Source organism: Papaver somniferum, unplaced genomic scaffold (genome assembly GCF_003573695.1).
Source record: "Papaver somniferum cultivar HN1 unplaced genomic scaffold, ASM357369v1 unplaced-scaffold_172, whole genome shotgun sequence".
Taxonomy (NCBI): Eukaryota; Viridiplantae; Streptophyta; class Magnoliopsida; order Ranunculales; family Papaveraceae; genus Papaver; species Papaver somniferum.
Window position 1 is genome coordinate 102,405 of NW_020626819.1, and position 27,252 is coordinate 129,656.

At 34.9% G+C, this 27,252-nt stretch overlaps 1 long non-coding RNA gene across 1 annotated transcript; it reads right to left on the bottom strand.

Moving 5' to 3' along the window:
- Nucleotides 1–1,402: 1,402 nt before the first annotated feature.
- Nucleotides 1,403–2,293, bottom strand: LOC113337685. Its single transcript, XR_003354380.1, has 2 exons — nt 1,866–2,293; nt 1,403–1,615 (listed from the first exon to the last, which is right to left on the bottom strand). It is a non-coding gene; the product is annotated as an uncharacterized LOC113337685 (long non-coding RNA).
- Nucleotides 2,294–27,252: the final 24,959 nt, after the last annotated feature.

A 27,252-nucleotide genomic window follows, 5' to 3' on the forward strand; every position in this document is an offset into this window, starting at 1 on the left:
TTTTATTTTTACATCTCTCATAAATTCAACGGAGAGAAAACCAATATTGATTGGCCTTTATATCAATTGTATCAAATAAAATTTGTTACGCGATTACAAAGTGAACAAAAAAAAATAATATCAATGTAATCGTATGATGTAAAAAAAAATTCTACAATATACTTACCTCAAACCAAGGTGAACTTACCCAAAAAGAAATAGTATACGTACATCCAAGTAGAGTACATACAAAAAGAAATCAAACAAATAATTAGCATAACCGTGCAAGCGTATTTAAAGAATTATAAAACAATTACTAAAATAAATTGTTGGAGAGAAAATTTTCTTATATCACCAATTTTCCTTTGTTGATTTTCTTCTTAAAAATTTCGAAGCTCGGTGTAGAGCAACGTGCTGATAACGTGTTATAAACTAAAAGAAAGATGGAAAGTAGAGAGAAAAGAAGAATAAGAATTCTCATTAGTTGTGTATCATACAATTGTGTAAGGACCTCTATTTATAGGTCATACAATAGAGTGGGTGGTTAATGACATTAAGTAATAGAGATAATGGCATGCAACCATTACTATCCATTAACATGTACTAAGATGGAGGTTACAAGAAGACTAATGGTGGTGAAGGAGATGTAAAGGTGGTGATGTAAGTGTGGTGTAAATCCACCATATATTTATAACATAACAATTCAAACTTTTTTTTATTTATGATTGATAATACATCTTATTATTCCAATTTCAACAAAAATATACATGAGAGATGACAATTAATTATTCTAGTAAAAAAATAAAATAAAGTACGGAGCATTGATCACAATCTGATGATACTGCTTCAAAAAATATATCAGTCTGATGGTACAATACCACTTGGGTAGCTCGAACAAATGGTCCTCCCAGAGAGAGACGGTACACTACAACACAAAAGCCACACAGAAAGAGGCTTAGATAAGATTGTGGTATCCAGTGAATATGTTACAGAGATTGAATTAGGTTCAATATTTTACATATATAATTATGACTTAGTCTACAAAAAAAAACGAATAGTTCAGCTACACTTTAATCAAAACCCAACTAGTGGAACTAAATGCCTTTCTCTTTGATAACACACTGGTTAGATTTGTGAAAGACATATATAAACCTCAACTTAAGACCATAAGTTAAATTCAAATTCATGAAAAATGCATTGAATATAACAACTGAACTCGCTCATCAAACTTCCAGGCAACTATAATTCGGGAAAAAAAAAGGCTAACAAAATCATGCGAGAACCATTTCAATTATATTATTGCAAGGCTAATATAACTATATAAGGGATAGAAAAGTGGATGAGCATTGAAACTTATTATGAACCTTATAATGGTGATTAAAAGAGATACTAGTATAGGGAAACCAACACCAGCTGATACTAGTTTGTCAAAAGTAAAGAGAAATCTCGTTGTAATAAGCAACCAAACAAAGGAAAGTAAAGCCAATAAAAATACAGAAAGATGGTAATTTATGAATAAATAGTTAGCAATCAGCACAATATGAAAAAAGAAGGCAAGAATTATAATTGAATTTTACCAGTTCAGATCCGCAAGAGAAAAGAATGGAAGCACTTGATGAAGCATTATTCACTCCACCTACAATAACAAACAAACATGCATTAACATTTCCTGAATGAAACTATACTTAATTGAAAATATCAGAAACATTTAGGCAATACTAACAAACTAGAAGATATCAAAAAATATATCAAAATCCTAGAAAGTTTCAGAAATTAGGTTACACTTAAAGCGATTAATTCTTCACCCTTTTCTTCCATTTCTAGTTTAGGCCAGATTTAATTAGAAAACTTACATAAAAAACATGATGAAACTAAATTAAATTTACCTTTTTATGAGAGTTGCGGCTTCCTTTCCAGATCCCGTTGATATCTCTTCAACGAATTCCAGCAGTTTCGAAATTAATTCATCAATAACCATATCCATAAGGTGGTGTAGAAAAGTGAATTTTGATTTCTTTCTGTTAGGGATTTTAGTGACTATGTTAATGAAATTTTCTTCACCTTTTCATTCGTTTTAAAATACTAAAATTAAAGAGAGCTTAGATTTCTTATACATAAAAACTGAGTATTTAACAAACTAAGAGCTACTTCAAAAGAAATCATCGGATGATTTCTTTGAAATCCGCAAATGAAAAATAAACCTTTTAAGGTGATGGTATGAAACATTTCCATTGGTTACTTATGGGTGTGTGCTAGATCTTTGGTTTTTCTTTTGCCTGTGAGAAAATAGAATGAAGAAGATAGGAGAGCGAGGGTGACGGAGATAACAATAGAAATAGATTTTTTTTTCTTATTTGACGGAGTATAAAACAGATATCCGGGTATCAATATTACTCGCCAATGGAAATTCAATGGTTAGCTTCCCACACGTGTCAATCCGAAATCACTGCATGTAATGGTTCTTTTGATTTGCATTAATAAACGTGGACCAAAATGATACCATGCCGATCAATGCATCTAATGTTGATTGCATCCACAAGGGTGAAGGGTCCACTTCTTTAGATGCACATGATGGGGATTGGTCGACCTTTAGGTATCCATTATTGGTATGCTTTTAGTTAAGTGGGTATTTTTACGACGTGCATGTTGACATTATTTAGTCCATCTACACATAATTTGTAATGTTGTTGGAACCTGATCAATATGTTTTTAGGTAAGGGAGTCCACGGTGGGCGATCAAACCCATTTATTTGGTGGAGAAAGAAGACACAGTGGGACAGACTAAAGACTAAAGACTAAAATTCGGATCAAAACAAAATTCATGAACAAATATAGTCTGGGACCAAGACCAAAACCAAATTTGGTCGAGCGGACATATAATGTTCGTCTGGAGTTGGGCGAACATACAATGTTCGCCCCAAGAGAAATCGAAAGAAAAGAAAGGGGGCGAACATATAATGTTCGTCCCATGAAAATTCAAAAAAAAAATGGGGCGAACATATAATGATGTCATCATCAGGAATAAATGGTATATTGAACTCCAAACTCCAATCTGAACATGGATAATTGTCCTCTTCGACAGAAAAATCATTGTTCGGTTTATTTTTAAACGACCATATTTTTTTGTGCTTGATATCTCGATCCATAGCAACAATGCTCAAATACCCTCCCAATAGTGCAAGTTTGGTTTCCGCAGTATGTCTGAAAGATGGTGTTATCGGGAGACACCGTAATGTTTCATCTGCCAAATTAAAAGCGACCATATATCTTCTCCCATTTCTTCCTGTCAAACAAAAGAAGGCATCCATTCAAAGGATACCTTCATCAACCAATGCATAGTTGATTTCTCCGATATTTCTCCAGCCACTGCTATCACCTCCGGGTGTGTATACTTGGACTGATCTTTTTTTGTTTATGTGGTGGTTCTGAATTTGAACAACCTTGTAATTCCTACGAGAAGAATTGTAACCAAATCCAATGCCTATTTGGACAGTTTTGGCAATCTTTTGTTTGGAGGTTGAAGTATTCTTTGGTGAACGGATTAAAGACGTAAATATTAGATACCGTGTCATCTTGTATAAGTAAACATATCAGACCATTGCAAGAACCAGTCAAGCTCCACCTGAGATTCGTACCTATGTTAGGAAGACATAATTTGTGATTATTTTAGAAAACCCAATAAGTAAAGCCCAATGATTATCTACACTAAGTAAACCCCAATACATGTTAGAATCTTCTAGGTCTTCTTTACATCAAGTATTATCTAGAGAATTCTTTACTCTAGAATTTTCTTGCAATATCTAAGTTGAGAGTGTAAAGAAGAGTCTAGATAGAACTATCTAGAGAATTAAGTGGTTGGTGTACAAGCCTATAAATAGGTAACAATGGTTCACTTGCAAACCATCCAAAACTCAAGTTAGTGATGTGAGTGAAGTAAGAGTGAGAGCTAAGCAAGTCAATTGACTACTATTGTAAGTAGAGTGAGCCAAAGAGCTACACTAGAATTCCCTTGTAACATTTTTATTTCCAATTAATTAAAGCCTCCTCTTTTCAATCAACCAACTTATTTTCCTAAATCATTTCCATTAACCCATCACACTTCCGCATTGCGCCAACAAATATGGTATCAGAGCAAACCTAACCCAGTAATCCTAAAACTCTACTCATGGCAATTAACCAAAGTATTCAAGGTTTCAACTATGCCCAAAGTCTAATTCCAATTTTTGATGGTGAGAGTTATGATTATTGGAGTTTACAAATGAAGAAATTGTACATTTCACAAGATCTATGGGATCTTGTCGAAGAAGGTTATGAGGTACACGAGACGGAAGAATCTCTATCGGCATTGATGGATGCAAAGAAAAAAGAATACAAGGAAAATAAAAAGAAAGATGCCAAAGCACTACTTTTTCTACAACAAGGAGTCAGCAAAGCTATTTTTCCTCGAATTTCGTTGGCGAAAACTTCGAAGGATGCTTGGAATATTCTCAAAGTAGCATTCCAAGGATCAGAAAAGGTAATATCCATCAAACTACAAAATTTATGGCGAGATTTTGATAATTTACTTATGAAAGAAAATGAAACTATCCAGAATTTCTTTTCAAGAGTTACTGGAATAGTAAATCAAATAAGTAGTTATGGAGATACCATCGAAAGTAAAAGAGTTGTAGAAAAGATTTTAAGAAGCTTACCATTTAAATTCGACCATATCGTTGCTTCCATTGAGGAGTCAAAAAATTTATCGACTCTCTCGGTACACGAATTAATCGGTTCACTCGAGGCGCACGAGAAAAGAATAAACAGGTTCACGGAACAACCATTGGATCAGGCATTTCAATCAAAAATAAATTTCAGATAAAATAAAAATACGGAAGCCGGGAAAAAAAGCTCTAGAGGGGGATCGTCATCCAACTCCCAGTACGAGAAAGGGAAAAGGAGGTTATAGAAATAACAATCAAAGGTACGAAAAAAATAACTCCTCAAATCTCCGATGCAATGTTTGCAAAAAGTTTGGTCATGCAACTGAAGATTGCAAGTATAAGTGCACCAAGTGTGATAAATTAAATCACATGGAGAAAGATTGTTGGCTTAATGAAGCAAACTATTCCGAGAAAAAAAATTCTCAAAATCAAGTATTCTATTCCTGCCTCACCTCGCAACAAGAGTCGCAAGGTATATGGTACGTCGACAGCGGATGTAGCATCCATATGACAGGAAACAAAGAATATTTCGTAAAATTGGAGGAATAAGAGATTCCGCCGGTCAAACTCGTAGATGGAAAGTTCCATAATGTTGAAGGAAGAGGAGTCATATCCGTACGTACAAGGTCAGGTAAAACTTGATACATATATGATGTTCTTTATGTTCCTGGCCTAGCTCAAAATTTATTAAGTGTTGGACAACTCATAAGAAAAGGGTACTCACTACATTTTGAAGACGGAGAATGCACAATTTATGATAAAATTAATAAGAAATTGGTGAAAAAAAGTAAAAATGTCGGAAAAAAATTTCTTTCCTATATCTATGACATCAATTGAAAATTGTGCAATGAGTGCCAATCATATTGATGAAGGCAAGTTGTGGCATTTGAGATACGGGCATCTCAATTACAGATCCTTAAAGGTTCTGAAATCAAAAGGCATGGTAATTGGGCTTCCCAATGTCGACGGTGGAGATAAAGTTTGTGAAGGTTGTATTCTTGGTAAGTTTCATAGACTTCCATTTACCAAGACATCGTGGAGAGCAAAAAGTCCCCTCGAATTAGTGCACGTTGATATATGCGGTCCGACAAGAACAACTTCACTCAACAACAAAATACATTCTCTCTTATTCGTGGACGATTATACCAGGATGATGTGGGTGTATATTCTCGAGCAAAACTGCGAGGCATTCATTAAATTCCTAGAATTCAAGGCGCTGGCAAAGAAGCAAAGTGGCCATCTATTGAAGGTTTTTCGTACAGACCGTGGTGGAGAATTTACTTCAAAAGAGTTTATCAACTACTGCAAAGAAAATGGAATTAAAAAGGAGCTCACCGTCAGATACACTCCACAACAAAACGGCGTGGCGGAAAGGAAAAATCGTACGATCATGGAAATGGCCCATAGTATGCTAAAAGCAAGGAAACTACCCAACACCTACTGGGCGGAAGCAGTCAACACATCAGTTTAAATCCTTAATCGCTCGCCAACAAAAGCAATTCACAATAAAACTCCATACGAGGCATGGAATAATAAAAAGCCTGAGGTAACTTCTTTCAGAATTTTTGGTTGCGTTGCATATTCACATATTCCATCTCAACACAGAGATAAGTTGGATGAAAAAGGAGAAAAGCTAATATTCATCGGATATAGCGAAGAGTCTAAAGACTATAGACTTCTAAAGCCAGATAAAAAGGAACTGGTAATATCAAGAGATGTTATCTTTGATGAATTCAAAGATTGGGATTGGAATGATAAACAATATAACCACGAGTCGCCACTACTCATCGAAGAAGAGCCAGATCATCCACACCAGGAAGAAAACACTCCCCCAGCAAGCCCGAGATCTCCTAGTCCATCACAAGAAAGTCCAAGTTCATCTAAAGCAAGTGCCCCACCTAGAAAGGTGCGTTCCCTAAGAGATATTTATGGTATATCTAATTGTGCATTTATAGCACTAGAACCTCAAAAATATGATGAAGCGGAAAAAGAAGAAAAATGGAGAAAAGCCATGGACAAAGAAATGCGAGTAATCGAGAAAAATAAGACATGTGAGCTTTTTAATCAGATAATTGAAAAAAAAATAATTGGTCTGAAATGGGTCTACAAGAAAAACTATAATGAAGATGGTTCAACCCAAAATCACAAGGCAAGGCTAGTTGCAAAAGGATATTCCCAACAACCAAGAATCGACTACAATGAGACATTCGCCCCAGTCGCTCGCATGGAAACAATCTGGATAGTGTTAGCCTTGGCAGCTCAACTCAAAATGAGAGTCTACCAATTAAACGTAAAGTCGGCGTTCCTAAACAAAGAGGAAGAGGTGTATGTTGAACAACCTCAAGGATATGTCCGAAAAGGAAAAGAAAAAATGGTTTATCGTCTCTGCAAAGAACTATATGGTCTCTAGAAAGCACCGTGTGCATGGAACAGCTAAATCTACAAGTACTTCCGAGATAATGGATTTGAAAAAAGTTCAACTGAGCCATCACTCTACATCGAAAAACAAGGTACGGACTTCTTAATTATCTGTCTCTACGTTGATGATTTAATTTAGTGCCAGCACAAAACAAGAGATGGCAGAAAAATTTAAGAAGGAGATGATGAAAGAATATGAGATGATAGACTTAGGAATTATGCGATATTTTCTTGGGATTCAAGTAAAACAATCTCCAGAAGAAATATTGATTTCCCAAGAAAAATATGCAGAAGACTTACTGAAAAGGTTCAACATGATAGATTGCAAACCAATTGCAACTCCAATGGATACTAATGAGAAGTAGGAAAAAAATGATAGAGCGACAAAAGTTGATCCAACCTTATTCAGAAGTCTAGTCGGCTCACTGATCTACTTAACAAATACAAGGCCAGACATAGTCAATGCAACCAACATTGTTTCTCGGTTTATGAGCGAGCCAAGCAAATTACACTATGTCGCCTCTAAGAGAATTCTTCGGTATATCAAGGGAACAAAGAATTTTGGCATCAAGTATACAAGAGAAAAAGACAATGATTTAATTAGCTTCACAGATAGTGATGGGGCAGGTTCTATTGAAGACCGAAAGAGCACATCAGGCTATGTTTTCTGTATGGCAAAAAAATTTATCTCTCGGAGTTCTAAAAAACAAAGTACGGTGGCATTATCGTCAGCCGAAGCAGAATACATAGCATCAACAAGTGCAGTATGTGAAGCAGTATGGTTGAGAAGAATAATGACCGACCTACAAAAAAGGCAAAAGCATCCAACGACTATCTACTGTGACAATATGTCTACAATTGCAATGACAAAAAATCCAGTTTTTCATGGACAGACGAAGCACATAGATCTACGACATCACTTTATCAGAGAGATGGTCGAAAACAAGGAAATTGAGCTCCAATTCTGTCCAACAAATGAACAAAATGCCGATATTTTCAGTAAAGCCGTCACAGTGGACAAATTCAATCATTTTAGAGAAAATCTTAACATCACAAATTAAGAGGGAGTGTTAAAAACATAACTTGTGATTATTCTGGAAAAGCCAATAAATAAAGCCCAATAATCATCTAGACTAAGTAAAACCCATTACATGCTAGAATCTTTTAGGCCTTCTTTACATCAAATATCATCTAGAGAATTCTTTTCTCTAGAATTTTCTTGTAATGTCTAAGTTGAGAGTGTAAAGAAGAGTCTAGATAGAAATATCTAGAGAAGTAAGTGGTTGGTGTACAAGCCTATAAATAGGTAACAATAGTTCACTTGCAAACCATCCAAAACTCAAGTGAGTGAAGTAAGAGTGAGAGATAAGCAAGTAAAGTTATTACTATTGTAAGTAGAGTGAGCCAAAAAGCTACACTAAAATTCCCTTTTAACATTTTCATTTCCAATTAGTTAAAGCCTCCTCTTTTCAATCAACCAACTTATTTTCCTAAATCATTTCCATTAACCCATCACATTTCCGCATTGCGCCAACATAAACATCTATCACGATGGTCTTTGACCCGCCGTGTGTGACTAAGAATTTCATCATTGTATCCAAAGCGAAGTTTACCATATGTACTCCTCTCAAAAGGACATCTACCCCAATGTCTAGAAAGGAGGAGACCACTCACAATCTTTCTATGAGAAAGGAGAGTTTTCCAAGTTTGGATACAAGTTTGCATTCTAGAACGGACTCGCGAGGAACATTTGATAGAATTTTATGATTGGATATCAGCAGGACGATCTCCCATATTAACGTGTTTTGATAGAATTTTATGATTGAATATCAGCAGGAAGATCTCCCATATTAGCGGATAAATTTCGCAAAAACTTGTAAGAATAATTTTGTACTAATCAAATAAAAATGTTGGATATCATTTTCTATAATACTAGACGTTATTTTATAGGCTTTGATAATTCTTAAAGAACTACGACTTAGAAAAGGAAAACAGCTAAACATACAAACCAATTAGAACTTGAAAACGAAATCCAAAATTATGCTGGCTACATATTCGTGTTTCCTTGTAAAAGCCAGATGTAGAACAGCAATCCATCATAACATATATTATGGCAATAAAGAAACAAAACCCTAGCTTCACCTCTTCCTCTTACCAATACAGCCATTAAATGCAGTATTAAAAATGCTAGTTCCTCCTCCTCCTCCTCCTCCTTGGTGATCCTCAGAATATGCTACGACTTCAGTAGTTGTCTTTGAATCTAATCCCAGAGATTTTAATGACACTAGACTGTTGACATGCGGAACTCCCTGGAATTTGCTAAGACCATAAGTTTCCTAATGCAAAACCTTGTTTAATATGTCAGTTTTGGGGTCATAGCGACAAAGGATTACTGGACAAATATCTCCGCTGTCATATATATGCGTTTTGTGCCATAAGAGAACCTCATTGTTTTTAGTAATGGCAACACCTCATAGATTTAAATGTCACATGCATATCCACCATAATCATGTTCAGGAGAAGGAAAAGTTAGTATACTGAACTCTAAACTCCAACTCCGAGATTGATATCCCACTTCGACAATGATATCATTATCTTTGAACGACCATATGTTTACACGCCCATTGCATTCACCCACGATGCTCAAATAACCTCCCAACAGCTTGAGCTGGGTTGCGAAAGTACCTTTGCTCCCACATGGGGTTGGGAGATATGGGAATTTTTCATCTGCCAAATCAAAAACAATAATCTCTCCATCCACTGTTATATTTTCCTCTGAAAGTATATACTTGAACGAATCCCTTGTCCTCTAAACTACAACTGGTTGGAGGGTACCAAATTTTAACAATCTTGTAATTGTTATTTGAAGGATCATGACCAAATCCACTGGCTATTCGACCCTCTTTGTTGGCTATTGCTGGAAAGTTAAAGTATTCTCCGGTAAGAGGATTAATAATGCAAAAAATATTATTTACATTGAAACAATGGGAGCGCATAAATAAACAAACCAAACCATTGCAAGAACCAACCAATTCTCCTGCATAACTGTATCACTCTTCTCTAGAGAGAGAACGTTTGATCTTTGTGAGATTTTTGTAAAAACATCTTTCATCATCTTGTTTATCCGGATCAGCCATGGTAAGTTTGAAGATTTCATCATAGTATTTGAAACGAAGTTTATGGTTCCCACATAAATCAATAGAAAAAAAAGAGACAAACTGGAATCTTTCGATGAGAAAGAAAAGTTTTCCAAGTTTTTGATACAAGTTTGCAGCTTAAAATAGCATACTCGAGAGGAACATAAGATAGGATCTTTGATTGAATTTCTGGAGGAAGATCTTCTATATTCACATTCAGGCTCACTGATAGAGACTATGGAAACTCCTATTGAATACCCTAATTCTTAAATCTGCACAATTACGCTTATACACTACCGCACAGAAAATATTCCCATATCGTCCTTCTGGTACCCTTATGACCCAAAATGGGATTTAAATTTTAAATTTGCTCCCAAAGGCCTGTTCCTATGCACATGCCAAAAAAAAAAAAAGTTTGTTTGACATACCTGGTGGCATGGCGTATTGATTGTGCCACTATCGGAAAACCACTGAACGATTGACTTTCTTGCGAGCGATATTTTCCATAATGCCGATGATAAAGACTTTATCGCTGGCGTTATAAATAATATCGCTCGATATTCACTCCAGCGATGGCGTTATAATCAATATTGCCAACTTTCGAATTTCTAACTCCTATAAATACCGACCCTTGTTACATATTCTTCACACTTTATATCCTCTTCCTTCTCAACTTTTCGCTATTCTTATGTTGTCTTTGATAAGAAAATTATCTTTTGTATTAGTTACTAAAAAAATATGGCGAGTGAGAGGAGAAAAAGAAACAGAAAAGCCAAAAGATCTACTAGTGTCCCACCCAGTGGATTAAGTTTTGTTATGGATAATGAATATGAGTTTCAGAATGTTAGACAAGTAGGCGGTGATTGTGTGTTCTCTAATGACATATGTGATCATCCGGAGTGAATTAATTCAGTTAATCTAAGAGGCGGATGGTATGAGGTTCGTACAATGTTTCAGAATCTTCTCCCATTGTTCAAGAGAGGGTCTAAAGATATCCTTGGCGATAATTATATCATATACAACCTAGAAACCATATGACTCAAGGAGTTCAAGTTATTTTAGAACGATGGTGGAAGACGACAAACGCATTCTTATTCAAAGACTTTGAATACGGTAAGTCAGTTTTTTCTTGTAATTAAATTTTTAGATTATGTATTTTGTTTTAAAATTCAACAAACTCTAATTATTGATAAATTTTTAGTAATAGGAGTCACACCGATAAATTTGTACATGTTAATGGGAATTCCAGGTGCTGGAAACTTACTTCCATTTACTCAAATGACTTGGAAGGAAATCCCGACTATAAAGTTATAAAAGCACATGGAATAAAAGTGGATGGGTTGAAAAGTTTTTTAAAACGTTATGCTAGAAAAATGGAAGCAAACAGGTTAGCTCATAATCAATATGTGTTCCCTGAGGATTATGAGGAGCTCGAAAGTTTGTTCGTTTTGTGGACATTAGGACAATATCTATTTCCAAATGCTAGTTCAGTGGTGTTAATTGGTTTTCCCGAAGAATTAGAAGATTTAGAGAAAGTACCAACATATGATTGGGAGTCTCCAATTTTACCGGAGATTTACATGTCCCTCAGTGATTGCTCGACGTGTGTTACCCATAGTTTCGATGTTTTTTGGAGAGTGTTGGATGTAAGCACCAATTCTTTTCGAACTATTTATTTTTTATTTTTTATATGAAAAATTTACTAACCAGTAATGTAGTTTTCAGTATTGGTGGTATACATATTTCCGTGTTTTGGAACCTTCTCTTAAGAATCACACCAATGTTTTTCCGATCATACTGAAGTACGATTCTGAGAATTGGCAACCAGAATATATTGAAGATGGTCAACATACTGGTATTGTTCAGTAGATTCAACACTTGTGTCGAACAAGCCTTAATATTTTCTCCCAGCCATATGAAGCAATCACTGAGTTTGAAGAAGAACTAGCTCATAGAATTGTACAGCTAAGCCTTAAAACGATCGTGTTATACAACCCTATTTCTGCAAAGAGTGTTTGGTATTATGGTGAAAGACATCTTCTTCAGTTGCGAATAAATTCGGTGATATCCGTCAAACTCTATCCAAGTTCAGAGGTTTCTGAAGACGACTACTTGAAATTGATAAGGGAAAGTCATCATTGGAAAGAAGCTGATGGATTGATCCAGAAGCCAATGGACTGAAGTGACTACTTATTGTTATGCAACCACAAATTTTGGGTCAGATGGATTTCCCATCTTAAGGTAGGTTGTCTCTCGGAAATGAATATCTTCCTTTCCAACCTGCACCAGAGACGGGCGACGCATTGCATATCTTTCTCAGTCGGTTTCATCGTCAACTGTGCCACCAATTTTTTGGGACACACAGACTATACCCACCACATCTGGAGAGATTGTTACTTATCCAATTACTTCCAGTGCATTTGATCGAATTGATCCATACTGGTGGATCAGTGCTACACTGAAGTAGTATCAGACCCAGTTAAACGATTATCATGATCTATTAGGTGGAATACATAAATTTAGCTTAAATGAGATGTAAAAATGGAGGGAAAGCATGATGTTTGACTTGAGTCAAGGATTTGCCGATGGTTCAGGTAGTAGTAGAGGAGGCATGAGTCCGAATGGTAGAGCCATGAGTCCCAGTCAATCAAGTCAGCGAAGGCGTGCAAGTGAAAGAAGTTTGAAACGTCGTTCTATGCACGAGGTACCAGAAAGTTCTACTCCAAACCTAGTGTTAGAAACTCAAGAATAACGTGAAAGTGTCGAAAACGTTAGCATGGATACAACTTCTGCACGTGTGTTTAGACAAATGTCAACTTGCATAATGACTCCTGGTGGTTGTGCGAACTTAGAAACAGTTAGGAAATCAACTCAGTTTACCCCAGTTGCAGTAACCCCATCCTTTTGGTATTTTTTCTGAATATATAGGCTCTGAATATTAAGAGACTGAGGTTTTAACTACAGAAAATATGGATCCAGGAAAACCAATATATGATCAGTTCTCAAAGTTACATCCTTGTTTACCTGTGAATACAAGAATCGCCATAATAAGTGCTGGCCAAAGTGGCTTATCTTCGGCAAATGCACTCGCTAAATTAGGATACAACAATGTGATTCGAGAAACTGTTAAAATACGGACATCCAACTCAAAACTAATTGGCAATGAGTGGAGAGGCCCTAAAGGATTATAAACCGCAGGATTTGGATTGCCCATACTATGTGGGACTAATAATCTCAATACGCCCCCTCACACGTTGACTCGTTGGGTCTAACACGTGGACAATAAATCGGGTGACGCGGAGTAAAGGTGCGGCCTAGCGACTCGACACAAATTACCTGCTCTGATACCATGTTAGAATATGGCATCCAACTCAAAACCAATTGGAAATGAGTGGAGAGGCCCTAAAGGATTATAAACCGCAGGATTTAGATTGCCCATACTATGTGGGACTAATAATCTCAACAGAAACACCACACTGTTGGAGGAATGTGTGAATCAGTTGACATCGAAGGTAAATACGGAATTATATTTAAACTAACTTTTGGCACACCAAAACTATCGATTCGTTCTGCCATAATTCGTATAAGTTATGTTACAATTTTCTCATTGCACAATGCTATTTATTACAGGAAACATTTATGATTTAGGACGTCAAGTTTTTGCTGCAAATAGTGCACCTGTTGTTTTTCATTTAGCTAAGAGACCTAAAAACAAGGTACATATTCTATTTCATCCTGCAGGTATGATCATTTGTAGTTTTTGTATCCTATAAGAAATAGTTTCGACTGCAAGGGCTGTAGGAAGCTTGTAAGCCTGGGTCAGCTCCCATGTCTTGAGATTCTTCACATTGTTCGTATGAATTTGGTCAAGTGTTTTAACAAAGAGTTTTATTACCAGCAAGAAGAAGAAGAAGAAGGAAACAAAGGAGGTTCCGCGAAATCTACATCACCAGCAACAACATTAATCCTTTCGTTAACCAAGATTCACCATTTTCATCTGGGAAACTTACAATAATGGGTTGCACCTTCGTCACTCGATAATTCCTTCCCTTGCCTTGAGGAAATAGATATTCGTTACTGCCGTAATTTGACATTTATTCCAGATTTACTGTTATGGTCTTCTTCTCTCTGTAAAGTATTCATAATGTTCGACAGCAAGTCAATAGTTTATGATCGCCGACGAGGAGCCAGGTGCGTTAATTTTTCATTATTTTTGATCTGGGTTAAAATTAATACAAATCCCAAGATAATTAATTACTTCTTTGTTTTTCTTTATTTTTCTTTATGCCTCACCTATCATAGACTAAATGGTCTTGGTGGTTCCTGAAATTTGATGACGATGAGGAGGAAAAGTTGATCTGCTTGCCCTGCTGCAATTCATATCAGCCAACAGGTCCATTCACATTCTCTCTGTCTTTTTTTTTTCTTCTTGTTTTCCAATTCTAATGGGCGTGTAATGATTTTGATTTTCATCACAGGATCTAAATTCTCTTTTTCTTTCTTTCTAATTTTCAATTGTAGTACTGGAACTTCAACTGGAATGTAGGGCAGAAATTAAAGCAACCACAGCTATGAATAAATAATTACGTAAACTATGTGGATTTATTACTCATATATACTAGAGTTTGGTTTCTTATTCAAGTTAGGTTTTTTCGTTAATTCTCTCTGTTCTATTTGTCATATAGATTCATGGATGTTTTTAGGTATGTGTTCAAGAAAACTAATCAGAGGTGATGAAGAATAATTATATTTACTGAGTACTGCAGTTGATAATATTTTATCGTTATACCTACAAATGCAATGAATAAAATTATAGTGTTTAAATTTTACTGACTGCGTATACACGTTTCCATGTATTATCAAAATGTTACATAAATAAATTATGACACAAACAAATATGTATTGTCACAAAAGATGTATACGGTATTGCAATTCAATAATCTTTGAATCTATTCCCAGTGCTTTTAAAGAAACAAGACTATTCGTGTGTGGAATTCCGGCAAATGAAGTCGTACCCCCGTGTAAAACATTGATTAATGAGTCAGTTTTGGGTCATAGCGACAAAGAATTGATTTAGTACTAAATGTGTAATCCTTCTTTACCATAAGAAACCTTCATTGTTTTTAGTAAGGCCTAAAGGCTCATATCTATCACGCCCATCGTCGGCATCATCACTATAACACTCGTCACCATCATCGGGATAAGATGGATAAAATGGTATACTGAACTCCAAACTCCAGTCCCAAGATTGATCATTGACCTCTTGGACAGAAAAATCATCGTTTTGATTATTTTTAAACGACCAAATTCTTGTGCACTTAGCATCTCGATTCATACCAACTATACTCATATACCCTCCCAATAGTATAAGCTGAGTATCCGTAGTATGTTCGAATGATGGAGTTGTTGGGAGATATTGGAACGTTTCATATTTCAAATGGAAAAATTAGGCACAGGCCCAGAAAAATAATATTCTCATTATCATGCCCACAATTAATTTTGTCTACCATCACACCCACAATTATTTCCATGACACCCATAATGATATGAAATTATTAAAAATGTTTGCGTGACGGATTATGCATCTGCATGACGGGTTATGCATCAGGGGCATAATTGGCAACGTAACTTGGATATAACATATCTAAAAATCCGCACCTTGGAATTTTACAAAATTTATATCATTGGAAATCTTTTTAAGAGAGCTACGCAATGAGTACAAACACAACATCAAGTTTTTGTTTTTCACGAAAATATCGGAGGTGATCTTCATTTTAGGCAAAATTTCGAAAACTGACTACATAACCATTATGCAGCCACCAAAAACGACGCATAACACATTATGCAGACGCGTAACGAATTATGCAACTATTTTCTCGACTGCATAACAAATTATGCATTTATAACAGGTTATACAACAAATTTTTTAAATGCATAACAGGTTATGCAACCAATTTCATAGATGCATAACAGATTATTCAACCGCATATGTTTACTTCTATCACTAGAAATCACACAAACCACTCATTTAACAGAGAAATCTTGCCATCTATTTACTTCTATCACTAGAAATCACACAAACCACTCATTTAACAGAGAAATCTGCAGGTCCATACGCTACAAAAAACCTGAGCTTTGGAAACCATACTAATTTATTTGCCTAAGATAAGTTTATAGTTGCCAAACAGAAAGGCAACGAAAAGTAGTTGCGGAGCTTAAGTTGTCGTATGGGTTGTTTTCAAAAGTAAAGGAAACTATCAACAATGCCTAGTTGCTAGACGAATTTTTGGAAACTTAAACGGTAGTAGCCAAATACATTATTTGTTAAATGCAATAGATAAAACCCACTAATTTTTGTAGTAGTTAGCTACTTCCAAACATTGTAACAACTAACCTTTTGTAGTTGTCAGGTACTTTCCAAACATTATGGTAACTACACTTATATATCTTGTTGTGAACTTAATTAGTATTTAGCAATTATTTGCTAGTGGCCAAATATTGTGATTTTGTAGTTGTGAAAGGCTAAAGCAATTAAGTTGTAGTTGGCATATGACCAATATTCCCCCAATCATTCATAAACTAAGATCAGCAACAAAATATCTGGAATTGGTTAAGATTTAAGTTACTATCCCGTGCAGTTTCCAAACGTTTTATAGAGTTGCACTAAATATCGGCAATTAACTTTTCTGTAGTTGCCAGAAACTTGACCAACATTCTAGCAAGGGAAACAACAGAGGTTGTAGTTGGCCTATAACTGCTGGATTTGCAAAGGTTTAGATCAATGAATGTTTGGTCAAACGTTTAGACCAATGCAAATTTCATAGAGTGCAGTGCCAAAAAATTGGGACTACAAACCCACATTAATACCAAATTAATAATTAATTGGTCACAGGTATAGATCAATGCGAACTTCTTGGTTCTATAAAATCAATATACAAAATTAATAGCTAAAGACAAAAACTTAATTCAGAGAGTAATTCAAGTTATAAACTAAAAGAAAGATGGAAAGTAGAGAGAAAAGAAGAAGAAGAATTCTCATTAGTTGTGTATCATACAATTGTGTAAGGACCTCTATTTATAGGTCTTACAATAGAGTGGGTGGTTAATGGCATTAAGTAATAGAGATAATGACATGCAACCATTACTAGCCAATAACATGTACTAAAGATGGAGGTTAGAAGAAGACTAATGGTGGTGAAGGAGATGTAAAGGTGGTGATGTAAGTGTGGTGTAAATCCACCATATATTTATTTCATAACACTCCCCCTTGGATGACACCACACTAGTAGACATTGCCTCGTTAAAACCTCGCTAGAAAAACCCGGTGGGAAAAACCTATGCTAAGGAAAAAGAGTACAAAAAGTGATGTGGACAAGAATATGTTGCCTCGTTAAAACCTTGACAAGGAAAATCCAGTGGGAAAAAACCTTGACGGAGGAAAAAGAGTACAACGCGATAAGTCCAATAAAATACCTCATCGTATGATCCTCCCCCTGAGAAGTACTTCAGTTAAAGCTTGGCTTGCAAATCTTTAAGATGAGACTTCCCAATTTCGATGAACAAATGTCATGGATGCAAAAGACGGTTTGCTTCTTCATGAATAAATTGATAGTTGATGAAGTTGTCTTTTATGCCAGTCTTCTAATAGTAGTGTTCTCGAGTTTTCATGCTTCTTTAATTGCATTGAGGACCCGTGTCTTGAATTGCTATCTTCTCGGATATGATTTGCAGAAGTAGTTGATGTAGTTTATTCAACGAAGTCCCAAGATATGTATACATTAAAATATGTGAACAAAAACCGTATTTGTGATTGAACCTAATGTGGTTCAGTAGGACATCCAAATTTCTAGGAGATGATTATGTTGATGTAGTTTAAGATATTGACCTTGTTAATAGTGGGAATCCACCAAATAACCAAAAATGATACAACTCCCCTTTGGATGACCACCATGTTGAATTAAATTTCCTCACTAAAACCTTGCCCGTAAAACCCAATGGGAAAAAAAAAACGGACGAAGTAAAAAGAGCAAGAATATCAACATTTTTGAAAGAAAAATAAACGTCAATGGGATGTTGCCTCGTTAAAACCTTGTCAGGAAAACCACATGGGATAAAACCTGAAAACGAAGGGAAAAGAGTACAAATTTTGACGTAAATATGGATGCTTACTCAACTATATGAGTTTTACAAAAGAAAAGCATCAAAATAATAACTCTAGTCTATTTCAAAGACGAGTTTAAGCTTGCATAATTCTAACTGCAGGTTTAAGAAAATAAAAATGAAATAGAACTTATGCTGCTAAAAGGTGGATTTTAATGTTTTTATATACTGTTCAAGAGACCTGTAAAGTTGATAGCATCAACTAATCCGGATTTTTGGTTTCTTACCAAATTTCTAAAAACACAAAGGATTGTTAAACCTGATATAATCGAGTCAGGTGGCTGCCTGGATATAATTTGAATCCTACAAGGATTAGAAATTAGAACATATTCTCCGAATGCAATATGAGTCATTCAAAGACTACCACTCCAAATGCATTGTTCAGGGAGAAAAGAATATTATTGAATCAATCGTTTGGTTTGAGTAAAAATAAAACCCTCAAATTGTTTTTAATGCGATTAGTTTCTCTTAATAACGCATCACGACTATACCAACCTTTAATTTTAAGAATTCAGGCTTGCACGTTTACGGTGTTAAATCTTGGATCCATAAATCGCGCTATTCAAGAGATTTCAATCCAACATAATTTGAATTTTGTGCATACCAACCACATATGTCGATATTTCTCTGCAGAAGGGTTGACAAACAACCATCATTTCTTATTTCAGTAGCTACTGTGAATAATCGACAATCATATTAACTTACTGTGATCCCACATAATTCTCAAATTAATGTATATATTGAAAATTCAAATAATTACTGGTACCAGCCCGTGAGAATTATAATCTCCCCGTCTTCCAATGAGGAAATATGAACTAAGAGAATGTGGATCGTAATTTGATAGACTCATTTCGAGCAATACCTGTAGTCTCTTGTAGAGCATTACCTATCGGTTAGATGTGACTGGATATTCCTCTTCAAGAGGCAAAAGCTTACACAAAAACCTATAAGACATATTTTCGCGCCTATTTAATATCAGCCTTTTTCAATTTGATCGTAGTGGGATAGAAACGTCTGGCAATGTATAGTCTCCCCCTGATTATGGCGGAAATATAATCATCTCATATACGCAAACAAGTTCGCAGAGTATTGTCCGATTAAATCGAGGACATATACTCCTTATGAAATACGTCGTTCGACATTTTAAAAAAATGTAGTCTTAATAGACATACATATTTATCATCAACCATGGATTTTTATGATCACAACCAAAAACATATAATATATACAAATAAAACTCCAAAAAGATAAACAAATAAAAATAATGGACACTTCTTTATGAAAATAAATTAATTTCAAGATCAATTTAGTCACTACAAGGACTAATGATATTGGCTAATCAGTCTGGGTGCGCACCCTATGATCTTTAGTGTCCAATTCCAACTACAAGTGGAACTTCAAATTTTGGAGAATAATACAAGGAAGAAAATTATAAATTTTCAAGTATCCCTCAGGAATGTAGCAATTATCCGTTCATTGATGTTTGCGATTGTTGATAACAAGATCTCATCCTTCTAGGATTTACAGAAGCTAGTTTCACTTAGATTAAATGATTCTTTTTATAAGAAAATAAAGAAATCATTATTGTTATCGACTTTGGAAAAAAAAATCCATTATGTGGTCGAAAACTTCGCTCCTTTTTGGCAAAAGTTTAGAAAATATGCCAAGCTTATGGAAACGGTGGAGAGAATTAACACCAATTATTACACGATTTACCAAACTCTCGTATCGACAAAATTAAAAAAAAATCGTAATGGAAAAATCCACTTTTGTGATCGATGTATGGTTTCTTGTAAAGAGATGGAAACCATATGAGTAAATCACATGATCTTTGTCTACCGGACAAAGATATAAAATTTAATTGGTCGGAGGTTTTTCAACCATACACATGATTATTCATCGCAAAGGTAAATAAATTGCAACACCACCAATTTTTAATGGTTACAGTTCCATTAGAAGAATAGAAATTGTATACCATTTTTAACAACTACCGGTTGGACATTAGATTCTGACTTCAAGAGCCATAAAAAAAAAATCCTAAAATTGTAGTCCATTAGACATACAAATCCAATATCAACCTTGGATTTTATTGGTTACAGACAAAAGCATATAAATATGCAAATAAATCTCCAATAGTTTCGTGACCTTTAGGGCCAACGAGATAATTATTTAAAAGGAACTTCTGGACATTCTTAATCATAATAAAATGATAATAAGATCAATATAGTCTCTAGAAAGACAAATGTTATAGGCTTACTAGTCGGGCGTGCACCCTATGATATTTTATGTCCCACTGTGTTCCAACTATAAGTGGAACAGTTCCAATATTGGAGATTATAACAAGAGGAAAAACCAAAATTGCTAAATATCCCTCAAGAATACAACAGTTCCTCATTTTATTGGTATTTGAAACTGTTCATCTACCATAGAAATGATATCTCATACTGGGATAGGTAGAGAAAACCAATTTTATATTGGATTAAAGTGTTTCTTTAAAAAAAAAATTAAAGAAATCATTATCGTTTCTACATAAAATCCACTTTTTTTTTTTTGTTGATTAATGGTTTCTCATAAAAAAAATGGAAACCAGTGGATTATTATTGAATAAAACTATATTTAATGGTTAAGGTTTGTTGCAAACCTATGATCCTACCGTTCTTTTTGAATCAGCAAAGAACATCATACCAGATTGGCTCAAAATGATTTTAAATTCCAATTTTTTATTTTTAGATCTCTCATAAATTCAACGGAGAGAAAACCAATATTGATTGGCCTTTATATCAATTGTATCAAATAAAATTTGTTACGCGATTACAAAGTGAACAAAAAAAAATAATATCAATGTAATCGTATGATATAAAAAAAAATTCTACAATATACTTACCTCAAACCAAGGTGAACTTACCCAAAAAGAAATAGTATACGTACATCCAAGTAGAATACATACAAAAATAAATCAAACAAATAATTAGCATAACCGTGCAAGCGTATTTAAAGAATTATAAAACAATTACTAAAATAAATTGTTGGAGAGAAAATTTTCTTATATCACCAATTTTCCTTTGTTGATTTTCTTCTTAAAAATTTCGAAGCTCGGTGTTGAGCAACGTGCTGATAACGTGTTATAAACTAAAAGAAAGATGGAAAATAGAGAGAAAAGAAGAAGAAGAATTCTCATTAGTTGTGTATCATACAATTGTGTAAGGACCTCTATTTATAGGTCATACAATAGAGTGGGTGGTTAATGGCATTAAGTAATAGAGATAATGGCATGCAACCATTACTAGCCATTAACATGTACTAAGATGGAGGTTACAAGAAGAATAATGGTGGTGAAGGAGATGTAAAGGTGGCGATGTAAATGTGGTGTAAATCCACCATATATTTATAACATAACAATTCAAACTTTTTTTTATTTATGATTGATAATACATCTTATTATTCCAATTTCAACAAAAATATACATGAGAGATGACAATTAATTATTCTAGTAAAAAACTAAAATAAAGTACATAGCATTGATCCCAATCTGATGGTACTGCTTCAAAAAATATAACAGTCTGATGGTACAATACCACTTGGGTAGATCGAACAAATGGTCCTCCCAGAGAGAGACGGTACACTACAACACAAAAGCCACACAGAAAGAGGCTTAGATAAGATTGTAGTATCCAGTGAATATGTTACACGGATTGAATTAGGTTCAATATTTTACATATATAATTATGACTTAGTCTACAAAAAAAAAACGAATAGTTCAGCTACACTTTAATCAAAACCCAACTAGTGGAACTAAATGCCTTTCTCTTTGATAACACACTGGTTAGATTTGTGAAATACATATATAAACCTCAACTTAAGACCATAAGTTAAATTCAAATTCATGAAAAATGCATTGAATATAACAACTGAACTTGCTCATCAAACTTCCAGGCAACTATAATTCGGGAAAAAAAAAGGCTAACAAAATCATGCGAGAACCATTTCAATTATATTATTGCAAGGCTAATATAACTATATAAGGGATAGAAAAGTAGATGAGCATTCAAACTTATTATGAACCTTATAATGGTGATTAAAAGAGATACTAGTATAGGGAAACCAACACCAGCTGATACTAGTTTGTCAAAAGTAAAGAGAAATCTCGTTGTAATAAGCAACCAAACAAAGGAAAGTAAAGACAATAAAAATACAGAAAGATGGTAATTTATGAATAAATAGTTAGCAATCAGCACAATATGAAAAAAGAAGACAAGAATTATAATTGAATTTTACCAGTTCAGATCCGCAAGAGAAAATAATGGCAGCACTTGATGAAGCATTATTCACTCCACCTACAATAACAAACAAACATGCATTAACATTTCCTGAATGAAACTATACTTAATTGAAAATATCAGAAACATTTAGGCAATACTAACAAACTAGAAGATATCAAAAAATATATCAAAACCCTAGAAAGTTTCAGAAATTAGGTTACACTTAAAGCGATTAATTCTTCACCCTTTTCTTCCATTTTTAGTTTAGGCCATATTTAATTAGAAAACTTACATAAAAAACATGATGAAACTAAATTAAATTTACCTTTTTATGAGAGTTGCGGCTTCCTTTCCAGATCACGTTGATATCTCTTCAATGAATTCCAGCAGTTTCGAAATTAATTCATCAATAACCATATCCATAAGGTGGTGTAGAAAAGTGAATCTGGATTTCTTTCTGTTAAGGATTTTAGTGACTATGTTAATGAAATTTTCTTCACCTTTTCATTCGTTTTAGAATACTAAAATTAAAGAGAGCTTAGATTTCTTATACATAAAAACTAAGTATTTGACAAACTAAGAGCTACTTCAAAAGAAATCATCGGATGATTTCTTTGAAATCCGCAAATGAAAAATAAACCTTTTAAGGTGATGGTATGAAACATTTTCATTGGTTACTTATGGGTGTGTGCTAGATCTTTGGTTTTTCTTTTGCCTGTGAGAAAATAGGATGAAGAAAATAGGAGAGCGAGGGTGACGGAGATAACAATAGAAATAGATTTTTTTTTTCTTATTTGACGGAGTATAAAACAGATATCCGGGTGTCAATATTACTCGCCAATGGAAATTCAATGGTTAGCTTCCCACACGTGTCAATCCGAAATCACCGCATGTAATGGTTCTTTTGATTTTCATTAATAAACGTGGACCAAAATGATACCATGCCGATCAATGCATCTAATGTTGATTGCATCCACAAGGGTGAAGGGTCCACTTCTTTAGATGCACATGGAGGGGATTGGTCAACCTTTAGGTATCCATTATTTGTATGCTTTTAGTTAAGTGGGTATTTTTACGACGTGCATGTGACATTATGTAATGTTGTTGGAACCTGATCGATATGTTTTTAGTTAAGGGCGTCCACGGTGGGCGATCAAACCCATTTATTTGGTGGAGAAACAAGACACAGTGGGACAGACTAAAGATTAAAGACTAAAATTCGGACCAAAACAAAATTCCAGAACAAATATAGTCTGGGACCAAGACCAAAACCAAATTTGGTCGAGCGGACATATAATGTTCGTCTGGAGTTGGGCGAACATACAATGTTCGCCCCAAGAGAAATCGAAAGAAAAGAAAGGGGGCGAACATATAATGTTCGTCCCATGAAAATTCAAAAAAAAAAATGGGGCGAACATATAATGATGTCATCATCAGGAATAAATGGTATATTGAACTCCAAACTCCAATCCGAACATGGATAATTATCCTCTTCGACAGAAAAATCATTGTTCGGCTTATTTTTAAACGACCATATTTTTGTGTGCTTAATATCTTGATCCATACCAACAATGCTCAAATACCCTCCCAATAGTGTAAGTTTGGTTTCCGCAGTATGTCTGAAAGATGGTGTTATCGGGAGACACCGGAATGTTTCATCTGCCAAATTAAAAGCGACAATATATCTTCTCTCATTTCTTCCTGTCAAACAAAAGAAGGCATCCATTCCAAAGGATACCTTCATCAACCAATGCATAGTTGATTTCTCCGATATTTCTCCAGCCACTGCCATCACCTCCGGGCGTGTATACTTGGACTCATCTTTTTTTGTTTATGTGGTGGTTCTGAATTTGAACAACCTTGTAATTCCTACGAGAAGAATTGTAACCAAATCCAATGCCTATTTGGACAGTTTTGGCAATCTGTTGTTGGGAGGTTGAAGTATTCTTTGGTGAACGGATTAAAGACAAAAATATTGGATATCGTGTCATCTTGTATAAGTAAACATATCAGACCATTGCAAGAACCAGTCAAGCTCCACCTGCGATTCGTACCTATGTTAGGAAGAACATGTTTGATCTTTGTAAGGTTTTTGTAGAAACTGTTAAAAACATAATTTGTGATTATTTTAGAAAACCCAATAAGTAAAGCCCAATAATTATCTACACTAAGTAAAACCCAATACATGTTAGAATCTTGTAGGCCTTCTTTACATCAAGTATTATCTAGAGAATTCTTTTCTCTAGAATTTTCTTGTAATATCTAAGTTGAGAGTGTAAAGAAGAGTCTAGATAGAACTATCTAGAGAATTAAGTGGTTGGTGTACAAGCCTATAAATAGGTAACAATAGTTCACTTGCAAACCATCCAAAACTCAAGTGAGTGATGTGAGTGAAGTAAGAGTGAGAGCTAAGCAAGTCAAGTGACTACTATTGTAAGTAGAGTGAGCCAAAGAGCTACACTAAAATTCCCTTGTAACATTTTCATTTCCAATTAATTAAAGCCTCCTCTTTTCAATCAACCAACTTATTTTCCTAAATCATTTCCATTAACCCATCACACTTCCGCATTGTGCCAACAAATATGGTATCAGAGCAAACCTAACCCAGTAATCCTAAAACTCTACTCATGGAAATTAACCAAAGTATTCAAGGTTTCAACTATGCCCAAAGTCTAATTCCAATTTTTGATGGTGAGAGTTATGATTATTGGAGTTTACAAATGAAGACATTGTTCATTTCACAAGATCTATGGGATCTTGTCGAAGAAGGTTATGAGGTACACGAGACGGCAGAAGCTCTATCGGCATTGACGGATGCAAAGAAAAAATAATACAAGGAAAATAAAAAGAAAGATGCCAAATCACTACTTTTTCTACAACAAGGAGTCGGCAAAGCTATTTTTCCTCGAATTTCGTTGGCGAAAACTTCGAAGGATGCTTGGAATATTCTCAAAGTAGCATTCCAAGGATCAGAAAAGGTAATATCCATCAAACTACAAAATTTATGGCGAGATTTTGATAATTTACTTATGAAAGAAAATGAAACTATCCAGAATTTCTTTTCAAGAGTTACTGGAATAGTAAATCAAATAAGTAGTTATGGAGATACCATCGAAAATAAAAGAGTTGTAGAAAAGATTTTAAGAAGCTTACCATTTAAATTCGACCATATCATTGCTGCCATTTAGGAGTCAAAAAATTTATCGACTCTCTCGGTACATGAATTAATGGGTTCACTCGAGGCTCACGAGAAAAGAATAAACAGGTTCGCGGAACAACCATTGGAGCAGGCATTTCAATCAAAAATAAATTTCAGATAAAAGAAAAATACGGAAGCTGGGAAAAAAAGCTCTAGAGGGGGATCGTCATCCAACTCCCAGTACGAGAAAGGGAAAAGGAGGTTATAGAAACAACAATCAAAGGTACGGAAAAAATAACTCCTCAAATCTCCGATGCAATGTTTGCAAAAAGTTTGGTCATGCAACTGAAGATTGCAAGTATAAGTGCACCGAGTGTGATAAATTAAATCACATGGAGAAAGATTGTTGGCTTAATGAAGCAAACTATTCCGAGAAAAACAATTCTCAAAATCAAGTATTTTATTCCTGCCTCACCTCGCAACAAGAGTCGCAAGGTATATGGTACGTCGACAGCGGATGTAGCAGCCATATGACAGGAAACAAAGAATATTTCGTAAAATTGGAGGAATAAGAGATTCCGCCGGTCAAACTCGTAGATGGAAAGTTCCATAATGTTGAAGGAAGAGGAGTCATATCCGTACTACAAGGTCAGGTAAAACTTGATACATATATGATGTTCTTTATGTTCCTGGCCTAGCTCAAAATTTATTAAGTGTTGGACAACTCATAAGAAAATGGTACTCACTACATTTCGAAGACGGAGAATGCACAATTTATGATAAAATTAATAAGCAATTGGTGGAAAAAGTAAAAATGTCGGAAAAAATTTTCTTTCCTATATCTATGCCATCAATTGAAAATTGTGCAATGAATGCCAATCATATTGATGAAGGAAAGCTGTGGCATTTGAGATACGGGCATCTCAATTATAGATCCTTAAAGGTTCTGAAATCAAAAGACATGGTAACTGGGCTTCCCAATATCGACGGTGGAGATAAAGTATGTGAAGGTTGTATTCTTGGTAAGTTTCATAGACTTCCATTTACCAAGACATCGTGGAGAGCAAAAAGGCCCCTCGAATTAGTGCACGTTGATATATGCGGTCCGACAAGAACAACTTCACTCAACAACAAAATACATTCTCTCTTATTCGTGGATGATTATACCAGGATGATGTGGGTGTATATTCTCGAGCAAAACTGCGAGGCATTCCCTGAATTCCTAGAATTCAAGGCGCTGGCAAAGAAGCAAAGTGGCCATCTAATGAAGGTTTTTCGTACAGACCGTGGTGGAGAATTTACTTCAAAAGAGTTTATCAACTACTGCAAAGAAAATGGAATTAAAAAGGAGTTCACCGTCAGATACACTCCATAACAAAACGGCGTGGCGGAAAGGAAAAATCGTACGATCTTGGAAATGGCCCACAGTATGCTAAAAGCAAGGAAACTACCCAACACCT